Source organism: Sapajus apella, unplaced genomic scaffold (assembly GCF_009761245.1).
Source record: "Sapajus apella isolate SASKATOON/1434 unplaced genomic scaffold, GSC_monkey_1.0 scaffold52, whole genome shotgun sequence".
Classification (NCBI taxonomy): Eukaryota; Metazoa; Chordata; class Mammalia; order Primates; family Cebidae; genus Sapajus; species Sapajus apella.
The window spans coordinates 14,455,673-14,472,477 of record NW_022436992.1 but is presented as its reverse complement, the minus strand read 5'-3'; the positions used below and the strand labels follow the sequence as shown (position 1 = coordinate 14,472,477).

The following is a 16,805-nucleotide window of genomic DNA, read 5'->3' as shown; positions in this document are numbered from 1 at the left end:
ATGACAGACCACATTCCTTGGATAAGGACAGCAAGGCTGGCAAAATAGCCACACGGTATGCCTGGAATCCTACCTGATCCACTGTGAGGTGGACTCTGGCCAAGACCTATCTATCCCCTGACCTTCTTTAAGCCTTTTTCCAATTGACCATAGAGATTCTGGGGAATAGGCTCAGATAAGTACCATTATCCACAAATGTGGCTTCCAGCAAAATGAGCACAGGCTGAGATTACAGAACCCCATTCCTGGCCCTCTCTGTTGCTAAGTGTCTATCAGGCAAGATCCTCCCTAAGCCTGCTTATTCATCTGTAAATTGGAGCCAAAAATGTTCTTTGGATTGTGTGACATTTGTGCTGATGTGATAAGATTACGCACATCAAATGCTTTACACATTGCCAAATGATCATAAGTGCCATTGACCTTTTCTTCTGCAAACTGTAAAGAGGAAGAGAAATTATCTAATACGATTTAGCAGTATTTTAATCACTCATATTTTATGCTCTTTTAATTTCATTTATTTCCAGAAATTTTTCTTTTTTTTTAGCTGCCCATCACTGATTCCTTTTTTTTTTTAAAGTAGAGATAGAGACTCTTTTAATTTCATTTATTTCCAGATGTTTTTCTTTTCTTTTCTCTTGTTTTTTAGAAGATAGAGACTCTCTTTGTTGCCCAGGATGAAGTGCAGTGACAATCATAGCTCATTGAAGGCTTGCACCTCTGGGCTCAATTGATCTTCCTGACTCTGCTTCCCTAGTAGCTGAGCCATGCACCACCATGCCTGGCCCGTTTGCTTTCTTTTTTTCTTTCTTCTTTCTCTCTTTCTTTCTTTCTCTCTTTCTTTCTTCCTTTCTTTCCTTCTTTCCTTCTTTCTTTCTTTCTTTCTTTCTCTTTCTTTCTTTCTTTCTTTCTTTCTTTCTTTTCTTTTCTTTTCTTTCTTTCTTTCTTTCTTTCTCTCTTTCTTTCTTTCTTTCTCTTTCCTTTCTTTCTATTTTCTTTCTTTTTCTCTCTTTCTCTTTCTTTCTTTTCCTCCCTCCCTCCCTCCCTCCCTTCCTTCCTTCAAAAAGCTTTATTTCCCATTTGGTTCAAGGCTTGTTAGGGTAGTTAGAAAGCTGCTTAGTGCCTGGAGGGTGAGACTTAGGCAGAATCCCTGTTACTTTGCAAAGGGCCCTTCAGAAGTCACTGGGCTCGGTAGGCTCCTAGTGGTGCTTAAGAGTGAGCCTTTTGAAGAGATACTCACCCAGCCCTCGGAGGTTCGTCAGGTCATCTTCTTGATGTGTTTTTCATTGTAGCTGAGAAACACTTCCTCATCTAGGAAGTGACTCTCCAGGAAGTCACAGAGATGGGGGTCCATGCAGGAAGAACCCAGTGCATGAAGATCCAAAAGCGTTCAGATTTTTCTCCAGGGGCATGGCAGCTTCCATGGCATCCAGGGTTTTATCCCGCTCATCTTGAGCTGGCTTCTGGATGTCCTGGAGGAGAGCGTGCCCACCATGCTGGTTTTGCATCTTCAGGAGACGCTTGTAGCCCTCGCACTTCTCCTTGGCCAATTCATGGAAGAAGTGGCTCACGCCTTCCAGAGCCACTTCATCACAGTCGAAGTAGAAGCTCAGAGAGAGGTAGGCGTAGGAGGCCTGCAGGTGCAAATTGACCAGGTGGTTGATGGCCGCCTCATGTTGGTGGAATAATTCTGACGAATCTGGAAGCTCGTGGTTGGTTGGCAAGAAGGAGCTAACCACAAAAACAGTATTGGCAGGTCCCATAAGCAGGAGATGGCCGAGAAGATGGTCCCAGAGGTTGCAAGTGGAGAGGAAATCAGAGGGTGTCGGAGGCTGAAAGAAAGAGTCCCCAAATCTGCTCCGTCTAAACGCTGTTGAAGCAAGAGACAGATCTGTGGGACTGCCAACTGCCCCGGCTATTTCTTTAAAAATTTTTGTAGAGATGGGGTCTCTCGCTACCTTGCCTAGGCTCAAATTTTGTCATCTTTTAAATAACAGGATTCAGGGATAGGAATTTAGGATAGGACTAAGGCAATCTTCTATGAATATTCTTACCTGACAAATTGAATAAGAAGGGCCAGACTCGCCGGGCGCGGTGGCTCAAGCCTGTAATCCCAGCACTTTGGGAGGCCGAGGCGGGTGGATCACAAGGTCAAGAGATCGAGACCATCCTGGTCAACATGGTGAAACCCCGTCTCTACTAAAGCTACAAAAAATCAGCTGGGCATGGTGGCGCGTGCCTGTAATCCCAGCTACTCAGGAGGCTGAGGCAGGAGAATTGCCTGAACCCAGGAGGCGGAGGTTGCGGTGAGCCGAGATCACGCCATTGCACTCCAGCCTGGGTAACAAGAGCGAAACTCTGTCTCTAAAAAAAAAAAAAAAAAAAAGAAGGGCCAGACTCAAATGACTTGATTCTTATTTTCAAATAATTGGGCTGTAAGATTTACCTGTTGCTTCTTAACATACAGTTTGTGCATCTGTCTAGGATTTCACTTGGAAAATATTTTTCAAAACTTGGTGCGATTATATAAGACATGTCCTTATGACCACAGCTGGTAGGCATGTGAGATGGTAAGGCATTTCCGCACAGCAGAGGTTCATAAGCTTTATCATGCATCAGAGCTACCCGGAAGGCTTTTTAAAACAGATTGCTTGGCTGGGTGCAATAGGGTACACCTGTAGTCCTAGCTACTTGGGAGGCTGAGGCACAAGGACCTTTTGAGCCCAGGAGTTTGAGGCTGCAGGGCGCTATGACTGTGCCTGTAAATAGCCACTGCACTCCAGCCTGGGTGGCATAGCAAGACCCTGTCTCTACAACATTAACAACAAAAACAAAAACCACACAGATTGCTGGACCCCAACCTAGAGTTTCTGATCCAGTAGTATTGGGGTGGGGCCCGAGAATTTGCATTTCTGACAAGTCCCCAGATGATATTGATCTTTATTCTCCTGGCCCATAGACCACTTAATTAAAGCCAGCAAAGCAGTCATCAACAGTGACCCAGACTATAAGCTGACGATGATGAGCAGCCTTGAGGCAGTGAGGGAGGCCTGCCCTCCAACACCAGGAAGCCAAGTGAAGGGGTGACTCACCAGGGCAGGGCAGGGCCCCTGTGTGTGAGAAACCAGAATTGAGATCTGCACCAGCTATGCGGCCCCAGGTTTCTCAGGGTGTGTAGCGGCAGCCCAGGGGAAAGGCACTCGGGACCATGCCCCAACTCACCTACCCTGTGTAAGTTTTTTCCACTGCACATATCAACATCTAACATGTCATATATTTGATTTACCTCATTTATTCTCTGACTCCCTGCCTCCTCTAGAGCAAGGACTTTTATATGTTTTATAGGAGAACTTTGCCTGAATCATAGCAGGTGCTGAAATACTGACTGAATGCATGCCTATACATACACATATAGCTGTGTGTTCATGATATTGTTTCTAGAAGGAGCTGCAAGAAAATGGTGGCAGACTGTCTCTGGGCAAGGGAAGTGGAGGAATGAGTGGGGGTGAATATAACTTTTTACTGACTCTATAGCCCTTTGAATTTTTCTTTTCTTTTCTCTTTTTTGATGAAGTCTTGCTGTGTTGCCCAGGCTGGAGTACAGTGGCATGATCTCGGCTCACTGCAACCTATACCTCCCGGGTTCAAGCAGTTCTCCTGTCTCAGCCTCCTGTGTAGCTGGGATTACGGGTGTGCATCACCATGCCTGGCTAATTTTCGTAATTTTAGTAGGGACGGAGGTTTCACCATGTTGGCCAGGATGGTCTCAAACTCTTGACCTCGTGATCCACCTGCCTTGGCCTCCCAAAGTGCTGAGATTACAGGTGTGAGCCACTGCACCCTGCCGAATTGTTCCTATGTATTTTATCTAGCTAATCAAAAACAGATCTCTATTGTTGATTAGGAAATATATGTGGGAAGAGAAATAGGTATACTAGGGAAAAAAAACAATTTTCCTTTAAATGTGGTGAGATCATCGTGTAAGGCTAAGTGAGAATACCTGAAATAGGTTTGAAGAAAAGTTCATCTTTGATGGTGCATTCAGCTCAGTCCCACACAGCCCTACCCCAGCCCCAAACTGGCCCCGGCCCTATCCCAGGACAACCCTAGGGGGCCCCAGAGTTCCCTCCTAGAAACCAGAATTTCCCAACCCTTCCTGCTGTCCACCCTACCCCATGGACACGTGTCCACGTGTTACATAACAACAGCTAATAGTGAAGTGGGGGCAGAAACACCCCTGTGGGTGCTTCAGGAAGGAGAGAATATCTCTAAGTTTAGTGAGCTCGAGGTGGAATGAGAATCCAGGTGTTCAAAAGGGAGGCAGAAGGAAATACAGAGAGAAAAGGGGGATTTGTGCTCATCTCAGCAGGAACCTGGGTTGGGGCTGAAGAACTGGAGGAGCCATGCCCTGGGGAGCCCAGAGGAAGATTCCCAGGCTGGAGCACCAGCTTGGAATTGGGAGAGACAGGCAGAACCCCGAGTAGACACTGGGGGTTAGTGCCTATTAGGGGAAGTTGAGGAAGAAAAACAATAAAGTTGCCCTCCCAAACAAGATGGGAGCAGGTAACCACTGACGTAGTTATTTATTCAATATATATTTATTGAGTGCATCATTGTGCCAGGTCCTATGTCAGAAAAGGGATTTGGGGGCTGGGCACGGTGGTTCATGCCTATTATCCTAGCACTTTGGGAGGTCGATGCAGGCAGATTACCTGAGGTCAGGAGTTCAAGACCAGCCTGGACAGTATGGTAAAACCCCGTCTCTACTTGAAATACAAAAATTAGCTGGGCTTGGTGGCTGATGCGTATAGTCCCAGCTACCAGGGAGGCTGAGGCAGGAGAATCACTTGAACCCAGGAGGAAGAGGTTGTAGTGAGCCGAGATCGTACCACTGCACTCCAGCCTGGGCAACAGAGCGAGATTCTGCCTCAAAAAAAAAGAGAAAGGGATTTTGATTAAACACAGACTTACATGACCTGAGACTACCTTCCTAGAGACTGAGCCTTCTTTGGAAGGTGGCAGGGACGCAGCAGCCCACACCCATGCCGTTTCCACCTCTCAGATGTGGAGAATCTGAGAGAGGGCACTGCCTCCTTCCCTGCGGGATTTTCTGTGGTCTCAGACCCCACAGCAGCTTCTGTGCTCACCCAGCAGGGGGCAGGCTGAACTTGGGCACCACCTTGCCAGCACCTGCTTAGGAAATCGGACAGATGGGTACCTAGCCCCCTCACTGCCCACTGCAGGGTGGGCATGGTGCCAACTTACTGGTGGCAGCAGCACCAGGGAAACAGGATGCACCAGGAGGCTGTAAAAAATGCTGTTTTGAGTTCTCCCTAAGCTGCCTGGCAGATGTTCGGCCCTGGTATGCTGCCACACTCACCCTCTGTAGCATGCTGAGACTAAGGATCATCTCCTTCACATCCTGGTGAAGCCTGCTCACCCTGCTTCTACTCACTGTTTCTCCGAGGCATAGAATCCTGGACCCCAGAGCTGGAAGGGACTTGGTCGCTGTTTGCGCAGGAGTTACCATTTCAAGTAACTTCAAAGGGCAGGCAGGGAGCCTGAATTTGTGAAGCTGACTTAGGGTAAGACGGCAGGAAATGATAGTGGCTATGCTGAACTGGAGGAAAGAGCCTCATGCCAAGGCACCTCAATTCAATTGTTTTTCTAACTGTAAGAGAAAATGCAGCCATAGGCTGAGTTGGGACATGAGTTGGCTGACAGCTTCCTTCCCGTCCAGTCCACCCACTCACCGTTGGAGAAACTAAGGTCCAGAGAGGGCCCGAGATAGGGCCTGATTCCCTTCCCACCAGAATCCAGTTATTTAGTGCTGTTTGTTCCTTGAGGGCACAGGGCAAATACTAAGCAGAAAGAGTTTGGGGTGGCATGGACATCTAGATCTGCCTCTCCCACAGCTGCTGATCAGACTTGGATTGCTTCATTTCCTTCCTTGGCCACAGATCTCCTGTTTGGAGAAAGCAGCCTCCTCCAGAATACAGGGCACTCCTTTTCCTCAGAGTGAGTCATAGCCTCCTAGCAGACTTGTGGACAGCTTGACCCCAAGACAGAATTCTCCCCTCCCACTGCTTTTTCCGATGAATACCTCCAGCGGTGCAGCTCCACGCCTTGGGCCACCGCCCTAGGGCTGCGAACTTTAATTTACTCAGGTTTTTCCCTGCTTAAAATGAGGCCCTACAGAGAAACAACCAGGGGTCTTTTGGCTTTGGTTCTTCAGCTCTCATTAAAAAGAAAAAACAAACAATACAAAAAAAACACAGTGGAAGCATAAAGTGCTGTTTTCTCATAAGGCGTGAAGGTCACAGGAGTGTGGCCGGTGCTTGTCATGGCTCTGCAAGTACCAACAGTGATTCTTCTAAAATCCACTCCAGTCTAGTACCTGCATTGTCTCCATCTCCAGGAGAATCAGCAGGCCATGCTGAGCTTGGTGGAGATGCTTCATTAGGGCAGGAAACCTGAACCTCAGTCTCCTGGGTAGCAGGAACTGGGTTGTGGCCCCATTACCAATCATAGAGACACCTTTGGGACCTGGGGTTAAGTATTTATGATACAGCTAGTCACGTGAAGAAAGAAGGGAGGATTAGGACACACCTAAGGCCATTGTCACAGAGCTCCTGCCCACCTAGCACCTCCCAACCTCTCAACCAGCCTGTGCAAAAGATGGCCAGAGTCCTGAAAAACTGGTCTTAAAGGACAATGTCTGGAGTATACCTTTGAGAGGAGGAAATAGAACATTTACCTATTTGTTCAAGGAAAAAGAAGCAAAAAGAAAAAAACAGAGATGAATGAGATTAGCTACTTGCAGGGCATGGGAAGAACATGATGGAAATAAAGGGAATGAAGGGGAATGAGACTTCTATGAATATCTCTTTTTGTTCATTTTATTTTATTTTTAGGAGAGATGGGCATTCCTTATGTTGCCCAACTGGTCTTGAACTCCTGGGCTCAAGCTATCCTTCTGCCTCTGCTTCCCAAAATGCTGGGATTACAGGTGTGAGCTACCAATCCTGACCTTCTTTTTGTTCTGACCTAACTTTTAAAATCATTTTACTATTTCACATCTCAAAAATCAATACAAATAAAACTCACAAGCACAGGGAAAACCCTAAAGTTGAGTATAAACAGAAACAAGCAAATAAAAAATGCCCTTTGACTTCTATCTTGTCACTTCATAGTAAAAATAATTAATCCCAGTAATATGCTAAACATGTTTCTGGTTTCATTTAATCCTTGCAACATCCCTAAATTGTAGGTAGAATGACTAGTCCAGTTTTACAAAAGGGGAGTTGCCCTTTAGGAAGGAGGCAAAGGAAGCTCCCAAGCTCCCAGGGACTTGAACTCAGGTTTTGTACCAGATTTATATTAGATCTCAATTCTGAAATCCTATTACATCCTCAGCTCTGAGCCAGGCACAGAAGGATGAGTTAGTGTCTCTGAGATCCAAGAATTTGCAATGCTTAACATCTCAGTGACAAACATTTAACATCCTGAGGTTATACATAAGGGAATGAACAATTCCTTTATCATTCATAAAGATCTAAAGACCAAAAATGTTTTAGGAATTCTGGGCACTTTGTTTGGGCTGCTTTCCTGGAGGATATGGGATTTCAGGTAGGTGTAGAAAAGGAGCCAGAGAATTCCAGACAGCAGAAGACACTTGGAGAAAGGGTTGAAAGGGGCTTGGTGTGAAGAGCAAAGGAGACCAGCTTCTGCATAGGAATGAACAACACAGAAGGGCGCCCATCACGCTGCGGGACAACTCTTCATATAAGAGTTCCGGCTGGGCATGGTGGCTCACGCCTGTAATCCCAGCACTTTGGGTGGCCAAGGCGGGCGGATCACGAGGTCAGGAGTTCAAGACCAGACTGGCCAGCATGGTGAAACCCCATTTCTACTAAAAAATACAAAAATTAGCTGGGCATGGTGGCTCGTGCCTGTAATCCCAGCTACTTGGGAGGCTAAGGTAGGAGAACTGCTGGAACCGGGACTAGGGAGGCGGAGGTTGCAGTGAGCCGAGATCACACTACTGTACTACTCCAGCCTGGGCTATAGAGCGAGACTCCATCTCAAAAAAAAAAAAAAAAAAAAATCCAAGTCAAGGTGAACATCATGGAAGGAAGAAGTCCACAATGAGGCTGGGGTGAGGCTGGTAAATTCCAGTCCCTAACTTTAGCCCTTAGACAGCTACATTTAAATATGGGATATTTGCCACCCCTTTCCAATTTACTGGGTTCCAAGAAATTACCTAGGAGAAGGCAGACACTATATTCTGGATCTATGACTAAGAAATGTTTTGCATAAAATGTTAGCTCCTTTGGTTGTTTTTACTTTTCTCTTTTATCTCTACTTTCCAAGCCACTCCCTATGTGCTGAGCTGAAAAGCAAGTTCTCAGCCCTGCTGTCTCTTTCTAAAGCCAGCTTGCCTGCAGCCCTTGGGGGTTAAGGAGAGGTGTTAGAGAAAAACATTTCTCCCCCTCTGTGTCTTTTCTGCAGCTGGAGTTAGTCCTCAGTGGGGATAATGAGAAAAAATAGGAAAGCAATAAGGCTTTGTGGGAAAGGCAGGTGGCCACACATCAACACTAGGATTAGCTGGAGAGCAAGGAGGAACGCTGCTTCACTGTATCCTGTTTTAATCATGACAAATGTTCAGCTAAACCAGAAAAGTCCTTGAAATCAGGACAAATGCAACATTTGGCCCTCAAGTCACTCCCATTGTCATCCCCTTTTGAAACAACAAAAAACATCCCACATTTCTGACCAGAACGGCCAACATGGTGAAACCCCGTCTCTACTAAACATACAAAAATTAGCCAGGTGTGGTGGCAGGCGCCTGTAATCCCAGCTACTCGGGAGAGGCTGAGGCAGAATAATTGCTTGAACACAGGAGGCGGAGGCTTCAGTGAGCCAAGATGGCGTGTGTGTGTGTGTGTGTGTTTGTGTGTGTGTGTGTGTGTGTGTGTGTGTGTGTGTGTGTGTCTCCCACATCTCCCACAGGATAAAGTCAGTATTTGGTTCCCTTTGATCGTTTCCTCCCTGTCATCATTGCCCCTGTGTCCTTCCTGGCACCTCTGCCCAAGCCTTGTCCAGCAGCCCCTTGCCCTGGATTCCCACACCAGGCTATAGCTCTCCGTCCACACCCCCATCCCCACCGGGAACATGTTTCCTCCTGTAGCCCACTTCAGGACCAGCCCACACACCACTTCCTCCAGGAGCACTGGGGTCCCCGGAAGGTGGCGGCTCCTCCTCCCGACTCCAGGCACTCTGACACCACTTTGTTAGTGTGGTTTTCACATCCTGTCCTACTGGTATGTTTGTCTTTTCGCCCTCAGATTCACAGCTTCCTAAGTGAAGGAGCTAAGTCGTGCTCCTTTCTTTACCCTAGAACAAGATATAGTTTTTGATCATACTTAATATTTGATGAACGGATGTCTTCCTTTAAACGATGTTTCTCTTAAACTTTTAAAACCTCAACTCACGGGAGAGGAGGGACGGCAAAAAAAAAAAAACAAAAAACCTCAACTCACAGTAAGAAATGCATCTTACATTACCGCCCAGACGAATACACAAACACACGTCACTGAATCAAAAGTTTATGAAATAATACTCTGTTGGATGCACTCTGATATTTTCTTTAATTTCATTTGTTTAGAAAGTGCTTGTTGGGACTTGTAGGTGGAAAGCCAAGATCCTAAAGTGTACAGAGAAGCTGTCATTGCTAAAGTGAGAGAAGCTTTGCCTCCAAGCTAGGATCAGGTTAGGATTAAACTATAAACAAATGAGGGCTTCCGCTTGCTTTGATTTCCAGACTCAAGAGAGTCTGCTCTCATTAAGAAGTAGAAGCTGGGCTGGGCATGGTGGCTCAGGCCTGTAATCCCAGCACTTTGGGAGGCCAAGGTGGGTTAATTACCTGAGGTCAGGAGTTCAAAATCAGCCTGACCAACAGGATGAAACCCCATCTCTACTAAGAATACAAAAATTAGCCATGTGCAGTGGCAGGTGTCTATAATCCCAGCTACTTGGGAGGCTGAGGCAGGAGAATTGCTTAAACCCAGGAGGCGGGGGTTGCAGTGAGCCAAGATTGCGCCACTGCATTCCAGCCTGGGTGACAGAGTAAGACCCTGCCTTAAAAAAAAAAGTAGAAGTCTGGGTGGGGCTTTCTGACAATGGTGATAGACTTCACACTCCTTGGGCCTGCTCTTGGCAGCCTTCCTGTTTAGTGCCTTATCTTTCCTTCACTGTTTAACACACCCGTCCCTACACCACGAAGATTCCCAAACTCCACCTGGTGCCCCAGCCATATTTTGTGCACAGCTCTAACGTGGCTCTTGTTACACTGTACTGTAATGCAAATCTGTTTTAGGTGGCTAGCTCTTCAACTGAGCTGCTGGAGGGACCTCAGCCAGGGAAATGCCTCTCCTCCCATTCCAAAAAGTGTGTGTGAATGGGAGAGAGGAATTGTTGCATCATGGTGTCTAGAGGTGCCCATCTCTTCCCTGTTGTTGCCTGGGCAGGGGTCACCACCAGCTCTGAAGCCACAGCTGGGAGAGGCAGGCCAGGGCACACCTCGGTGGAACAGGAGGGCAGGGAGCAGTGATGGAATTCAATCACAAGGCCCTGTTGTTATCCATTCACCTTGTATAGAAACTTCACCACTTAAGAAATTAAGAAAATAGGCCGGGTGTGGTGGCTCACTCCTGTAATCCTTGTACTTTGGGAGGCCAAGGCAGGCAGATCACTTGAGGTCAGGAGTTCGAGACCAGCCTGGCCAACATGGTGAAGCCCCATCTCTACTAAAAATACAAACAATTAGCCGGACGTGGTGGCAAGTGCCTGTATTTCCAGCTACTCAGGAGGCTGAGGCAGGAGAATCGCTTGAACCCAAGAGGCGGAGGTTGCAGTGAGCCAAGATCACGCCATTGCACTCCAGCCTGGGCAACAGAGTGAAACTCCATCTCAAAAAAAAAAAAAAAAAAAAAAAGAAATTAAAAAAATAAACCTGGGCTTTGCAGGAGATCCTTGGCTCTCAAAAGCAAGTTCTTAGAGCTGGGGTTGAAGGAGAACTAATGATCCATTTGGAGGGAATAAGGGCAGCTGGTAACGGATTCAAGTGTGACCCAAGTGCTCATCTGTCAGTTTAAGCCAATCTCGCACCCTTCGGGGATCCCTTTCTCTCCAGCTGCACCTCACCTGCACACAGGGGAGTGGATTCAGGGGTGGAGGAGGGTAGGCAAGCCTGTGTCTCCATCTTCCATCCCAACATAGCAACATTCCGGGTCTAAGCCATTTTTATCACTATCAGAAATGACACAGATCACGAAACATAAACAGTATGTACATCATGACATTACATGGATCCAGTTTGTCCTGTTTGCGGTAACCGCACATCTTTCAGGAAGAAAGAGACCACAAACACTGTGAGCTCCATTCTGCAGAGCCTGCCATTGCAGAGAGAAACCCTGTGAGCACACGCCAGCCAGGTTCTGCCTGAGTCTGAGCCTCCCTCGTGCTTTGTTCTTTGAACCTTAGCGATTGCCTTATAGGAGGTCAGTGCTGTTCTATTAAGGGAGGGGAAATTTAATTTTAAAACAAATTTGAGGAACTCTGTAGACTAAAAAAACAAAATCAGGCCGGATGCGGTGGCTCACACCTGTAATCCCAGCACTTTGGGAGGCTGAGGAGGGTGGATCACTTGAGGTCAGCAGTTTAAGACCAGCCTGGCCTACATGGTGAAACCCTGTCTCTACTAAAAATACAAAAATTAGCTGGGCATGATGGTGCACGCCTGTAGTTCCAGCTACTTGGGAGGCTGAGGCAGGAGATTCGCTTCAACCCAGGAGGCAGAGCTGCAGTGAGCCAAGATCCACCACTGCACTCCAGCCAGGCGACAGAGCCAGACTCCATCTCAACAAAACAAAACAAAAAACCCAGGCTGGGCAAGGTGGCTCACACCTGTAATCCCAGCACTTTGGGAGGCTGAGGCGGGCAGATCACTTTGAAGTCAGGAGTTTGAGACTAGCCTGGCCAACATGGCAAAAGCCCCTCTCTACTAAAAAGTACAAAAATAATCCGAGTGTGGTGGCATATGCCTTAAATCCCAGCGACTTGGGAGGCTGAGGCAGGATAATCACTTGGACCTGGGAGGAGGAGGTTGTAGTGAGCAGAGTTAGCACCATTACACTCCAGCCTGGTGACAGAGTGAGAGTGTCTCAAAAAGAAGAAAGAAGAAGAAGAAACAAAACAAAACCAAAGAAAATGCATGACTGCTCCTCTTAATTATTTACCTAGCTCTGTTTTGTTACATATTGTAGTTGTAACCCACGAGCAATAGGTAGAATGTCACTAGATAGGAAGTTTGTGGCCGGGCATGGTGGCTCACGCCTATATTCCCAGCACTTTGGGAGGCTAAGGCTGGTGGATCACTTGAGCCCAGGAGCTCAAGAGCAGCCTGGGCAATGTGACAAAATCCCATCTCTACAAAAAATACAAAAATTAGCCAGGCATGGTGGCATGTGCCTTTCGTCCCAGCTACTTGGGAGGCAGAGGTGGGAGGGCTGCTTGAAGCCAGGAGGAGAAGGTTGCAGTGAGCAGTGATCATGCCACTGCACTCCAGCTTGGGCGACAGAGTGAGACCCTGTCTCAACAACAACAAAATTTTTTATTTTTATTTTTATTTTTTAAGAAACAGGGTCTTGCTATGTTGCCCAGGCTGCAGTGCAGTGGCTAATCACAGGCACGATCCCACTACTGATCAGCACGGGAGTTTTGACCTGCTCCGTTTCCGACCTGGGCCGGTTCACCCCTCCTTAGGCAACCTGGTGGTTCCCCGCTCCCGGGAGATCACCATATTGATGCTGAACTTAGTGCGGACACCCGATCGGCATAGCGCACTGCAGCCCAGAACTCCTGGGCTCAAGAGATCCTCCAGCCTCAGCCTCCCGAATAGCTGGGACTACAGGCACGTGCCACTGCACTGGGCCAAAAATTTTAAATTTAAAAAACGATTAAAAAAAAAAAAAAGGCCAGTGTGGTGGCTCACGTCTGTAATTCCAGCACTTTGGGAGGCCGAGGTGGGCAGATCACCTGAGGTTAGGAGTTCGAGACCACCCTGGCCAACATGGTGAAACCCTGTCTCTACTAAAAATACAAAAATTAGTTAGGCGTGGTGGCATGCACCTGTCATCCACGCTACTTAGGAGGCTGAGGCAGGAGAATCACTTGAACCCAAGAGGCAGAGGTTGCAGTGAGCTGAGGTTGTGCCACTGCACTCCAGCCTGGCACCTGGTGACGGAGTGAGACTGTATCTCAAAAAAAAAAAAAGGGAAAAAAATGTCTCCCTCAAATTCATGTTGATAACTAATTTCCAATGTGATAAGATTTGGAGGTGGGGCCTTTGGGAAGTGATGCAGTCAGGAGGGTAGAGGCCTCATGAATGGGATTAGTACCCTTATAAATTTAAGAGACCACCAGAGAGCTTCCTCTCCCCTTCCTTCATGTGAGGACACAGTGAGAAGCTGGCTGTTTATGAACCAGAAAGCGGGCCCTCATCACACATTGACTCTGCTGCCGCTTTGATCTTGGACTTCCCAGCCTCCCTGTGAGAAATGAATTTCTGTTGCATACAGGCCATCTGGTCTATAGTCCTCTGTTACAGCAGCAGCCTGAATGAACCAAGACACCCATGTACACACTGTCAAGCAAAAAAAGTACAGTCTTGCCCAGGTTCCCAGGAGCTCACAGTTTTCTTTTAACTAACGAAATATGGAAAGTCCCTGAACTGTGGAGCACAAAGGGCCTGAGTTGAGACTAGCTCTCCTGCTTGTCTCGCTGTGGTCTTGAGAAGTACTTGATTTCTTCTGAGCCCCTTTCTCCTCATCTGTGGAATTAGGGTAACTGTGCTGCCCCTGGCTTGCTGCCAGGAGGAGAATGAGGGGACAGACTTGGGAGCTGCTCACATTCCTGAGGAAGTTAACTTTCGAAGGTAGCCACGTGAGGCCACTTGCTTCAGTGCACAGGAGGTGGTGGTGACAAGCTGGACCGGGCAGAGTCCATTTTTCCCCTGGTGAAAGAGTGGAAAATAAAGCTAGACAGACAGTGGAGGGCCCTGTCATGGAAAGCTCCAGCCAGACAGAATGGTCTGGAGTTAGCCTTGCAGGCAGCGGGAGTGGGGAGGCGATGGTTCAGCAGCTGAGTCTCGCCGCCCGTGGAGGTTGTTGGGTGTGGTGGGCGAGACTGCAGCCTGGGAAGCACCTGAGAGGCGTCCAGGGCTGCGGGGTGGCCTGAGCCTGGGGCAGTGGGAGGGCGGGAGGGGAGGGCAGGCCACAGGAGTGAAAATAGGGCCCCGGTTTCCAGGGGCTTCTTTCCCCCTGCATCTAGCTCTCTGCCTTTCTCCTCTTGTCCTTCTGTCTCCACCCGCTTCCCCACCTCCCAAATGCTTCAGAGCATAAAGGTGCTGCCCAGCCGAAACTGCCCCCACAAACTCCAGATAAACTTGTTCTGGCCAGCTTTGAGTGGGTCATGAGTGGAGGAGGGGCAGGCCCACTCTTTCCTTAGAATGTGAGTGAGAAAAGTGACTGCTGATCAGACCTCACAGGAAGCCAGAGCCCCGTGGCAGCACCTGACTTCAGGTGCAGCACAGCCTGCAGGGTGAGAAGAGAAGCCGACTGCTCTGGGCCTGCTGAGGCAGGCTGCTCCTTCTACACTGGGTCAGGGAAATCAGGTCAACACCCCCACCAACAGTCTGCCAGACGCTGAGGACTGACTGCTGCCTCTGGGGCATCAACTACAAAGGATTCATGGACTCACTGACAGGGTCAGGCAGCAGGCTGAGGATCTCAAACTGGTGTGGCCCATGGGTCCAGTCAATCTATAGATGGGTTTTGTGCAGCCAACACTGTCCTTCTTGTCTACCTCCTGTATATGCCTTCTGGCCTTGCTCCTGAGCTTATGAATTTACCAACCCCATCTTAGCAGGGCATGAAGAAATGTAAAGGCGCTCCAGGAGCTTCTGATTTTGCTGGGAAAAGAAATATACAGGCAAAGAAGGCAGACCATGCCCGACCCAATGCATGGGGTGGGCATCTGCATTTTTGAGTTAAATTTAGAGAAGAGATCTTCTCCCATAGATGATAAAGGGGTGCACAGAGGTGAAGTGCACACTGGGCCTGGGGCAAGTCAGCCCTGGGATGAGCATGGAGAGGGAGGTTCCCCAGTGGGGACAGACAAGAGGGTGTGCACTAAAAAAAATCTGCATGGCTGGGCCCCATTCTACAAACAGAGGGCCCCGAGAGGTGTCCACATAAGGGAGTGATGATGAAGGCACATGGGGAGAGTGTACAGGACTGGGCCACCCAAGACTCAATAATCCGGAAAAGGTGACAGAACGGGGAGCTCTGATTTGGGAGAAATCTCAGAGGATGTAAACACTGATGCTGTATGGAAGTTGGATTCAAAGGACACCAGGCGTGAAGCTTCAGAGTATCTAAGAGAGGTGCAGCTCTGGTTACTGAAGCAGGGGAATCATGAGAGGGCGGCTGCTCAGGGTGGGAGGTGAGAAGCTGAGGCATTTTGTTTTAAATGTTATATTTAACAGACGAGATAAGCAGCTTGCATTGAGAGCTATGGGCCAGGAGATGGAGGTCTGGTGGAAATGTGCATGGGGAGGTGGTGATTTAGGGCAGGGATGCATTAGGTGAAACCCCCGAAAAAAATGTGGAGGGACAGGTACTGGGGATGGGGAAGAAGGAAGCTGCTGTGGAATTGGAGAGGTGGGGCATACACAGGTGTCAGGGGAGAAGACAGTCCTAAGGAAGTGCTCTATTAGCATTATCAATTGCAGAGGTTTCAGAAAGAGCGCTGAGAAGAGGCTGGGGTGTCTGAAGCTAAGGGGCAATAGGAGTTTTAGCAGGGGTGTGGAAGCGGGCAATACCTTTCAGGGTAAAGGAGAGCAGGCGGAGGGGAAGGAAGGTGGACTGGTAGAGACTGCTATCTCAGGGAGCAGGCAGTGGAAGTGATGGGTAGGAACAAGAGGGAAGGCACAGGTGTTTGGAGGCAAAAGGGAAGGAGACTGTGAGAAGGAAGTACTGAATTTGCTGGGACAAAGGAGACAATGAGACAGAAAAAGGCAGATTAGGTGGACAGGGTGGATAGAGATGCTAATCTTAGATTTCACAACAGGCTGCATTCCCTCTCCCTCCGTTGTGTGCCAGGCCTGCCAGCCTGTGCCTGGCCCCAGTGCCCCCCTGGCTTTGGTCTTCATTCTTGTGGTTAGGCAGTAGTGGAAGTCAGGCAGCTGGCAGGACCAGGCACTCTCTGGGAATGGCCTGGGTGTTCATAGCTCAGGGCTGGGACCCAGCGCACCAGCAATGATTCCTTTTCTCTTTGCTACTGATTCTTCTCTTCTTCCTTCATCATAGGGCCCATCAGAGCTGGTGGCTAGAAATCATCCCGAGGGCTGTAAACATTAGTGAGGCTGGGCGGTCCCTATTTTGGCCCAGGCATAAGCAGACAGACGGGAAGTGAAAGTGGGTAACCACTGGAAGGTGAGGGTGAGGGCTGGTTTCATCATCAGCGCCCTTAGCAGTAAGAGCTATGAGCCAGCCTTTGCTGAGATGATGAGTAACTACAGATTAAAAATTCCTAGCAGCAAAGCTGTGTGTCTTTAGGGTTTGGTTATCCACGCTGACCCCGTAACAATCACCATGCCAACGGCAGGGAACATCAACAAGCAAGGAGGTGACCATGAGTATGACCTTGCCACAAAAACAACCATATACCCCACACCCCTGGGGAAG

The 16,805-nt window shown here is 48.4% G+C and overlaps 1 pseudogene; it reads right to left on the bottom strand.

Annotated features, from left to right (window-relative positions):
* Window positions 1-1,054: 1,054 nt before the first annotated feature.
* LOC116526966 lies at window positions 1,055-5,527 on the bottom strand (annotated as a pseudogene).
* Between the last annotated feature and the right edge of the window lie 11,278 nt (window positions 5,528-16,805).